The sequence below is a fragment of the Castor canadensis genome, chromosome 8 (assembly GCF_047511655.1).
Source record: "Castor canadensis chromosome 8, mCasCan1.hap1v2, whole genome shotgun sequence".
NCBI classification, from domain to species: Eukaryota; Metazoa; Chordata; class Mammalia; order Rodentia; family Castoridae; genus Castor; species Castor canadensis.
Genome location: NC_133393.1, coordinates 72,053,621 through 72,055,547, shown reverse-complemented (window position 1 = coordinate 72,055,547; position 1,927 = coordinate 72,053,621). Strand labels below are relative to the sequence as shown.

General features: G+C 35.9%; 1 pseudogene; it reads left to right on the top strand.

Moving 5' to 3' along the window:
- Positions 1 to 444: 444 nt before the first annotated feature.
- LOC109678985 (c-Myc-binding protein pseudogene) lies at positions 445 to 755 on the top strand (annotated as a pseudogene).
- The last annotated feature ends 1,172 nt before the right edge of the window (positions 756 to 1,927 follow it).

Genomic DNA, 1,927 nt, shown 5'->3' with positions numbered 1-1,927 from the left:
TGTTGACTTCATTCCCTTTCTTTTTATATATAATTATCAAAATGGCTGTCTATAAAATTTTTTTCATTTCCAACTTATTCCCAAAGTCATTACCAATCATGCTTTTGATCCTAATACTAAAATGACACTTTTTTTCTAGAGGTCACCAATTATCCTTACTTTGCCAAATTCAAAGGCAAATTTTCTTTCTACATCTAAGTCACATTATCTGTAACAGTTCACTCATTCCTCTACATAAAATATCTTCTAAACTTGGATTCCGCAGTGCTACAACATCAATTTCATCATTGCTTCCTGTCTCATTTAATGAATCATGTAATTGTTTAGAACTTTATTCTTATCTATTCTTTAGATATATGCATGAATTAATGGATATTATCCAGATTTTGTTTAAAAACTATACAGCACAGTCTCCAGTGCAGCTGTGCCACTGTTGCTGTCTCTATGGCCCAGTACAAAGCCGCCAACTCAAAACAAAGTGCCAGCAGTTTCAGAGGTACTTGGAGAAACCAGGGGCTGGACGTGATGACCAAGGAGTTGGTAGCCTTATATGAAGAAACACAGAAACCTACTAGTGCTTTGGAGTTTTTAAAGGATCACTTAGGAGCTTTCTAGAAAAACCAGAAATAGAGCTGTTTCACTTAGAATTGGCAGAAATGAAAGAAAAATATGAGGCTATTATACAACAAAACAAAAAACTGAAATCAAAGCTTGCTCAGCATGAACCATGTCAGGAGGAGAAGTGTGGTGAATAGGATTCTTCTCAGTTGAAAAGACATTGAAAAATGGTTTTGTATGACTTTGAATAGTTTGTGCAGTATATAATCTTTTCTGAACAGATGCTATAAAGCTTTTAATATGTTAAATTTACTTATCCCATTTTAACTGTTATAAACACATATACTTAGAATCACCAATAAAAGTTCAATATAGCAGGGTGCCCAATATCTCACTCCTGTAATCCCAGCTACTCCGGAGGCAGAGATCAGGAGGAGCCAGCCCTAGCAAATATCAAAAATACCTAACACAAAAAAGGGCCGATGGAGTGGCTCAGAGTGAAGACCCACTACTGCAAAAAAACAAAAAAAGTTCAATATAACGTTCTTTGGTTCTTAAAGCAAGAGAGTCCATAGTAAATTCTTAAGAAAATATTGAACAGTCATCCAATTCATTACCTTAAAAGACATTCTGGTTATTAGTCTGATTAGAAATGATGGTACTGGTTGATTGGCTCAGGAATTTTAGCATGGAGCTATTCCTTGGTTTAGTTCAGGATTAGAACATAGGTGAAATCATTCTTCATGATGAAGATGACAGTGTTTATATTCCCTGTTGGCAGCTGAGACATCTGTGTGATTTAACATGGTTTTGCAGTGGCTCAAGCCTCTAACCCTAGCTATTTAGGACTTTGAGATCAAGAGAATCATGGTTTGAAGCCAGCCTAAGCACTAGTTCAATAGACCCGACATCTCCAAAATAACCAGGCAAAATGGACTGGAGGTGTGGCTCAAGTAAGTGCCTGCTTTGCAAGTACAAAGCTCTGAGTTCAAACACCAATTCCACCAAAAAAGAAAAAGAAAAGATTTTTTTTATGGGTTCTTATGACTCTTATGCTCTTGTTCAAACTGTGGAATAAATAATTCTTTGCCACCACATTGCCTTAGGTGATAGTATGTGTGCCAGTTTGAACTCTGTCACCTTGTTTTCCTTTTATTCCTATCCAATAATGCTGCCTTGCTTTGCTATGTGCTGCAGTGGGTCCTAGTTGCATGTTAGCTTTCCTGAGTTGGTTTTCAATTTGTGTAGTAATATTGGTGTCCTGACTGTAATTTATATAACTTTAAATTGTATCACACTGTTACCCTGTCTTACTAAACCATTTAATTTATCATAGAACAGAGGTAATATAAACTTTAGGTTCATGAAT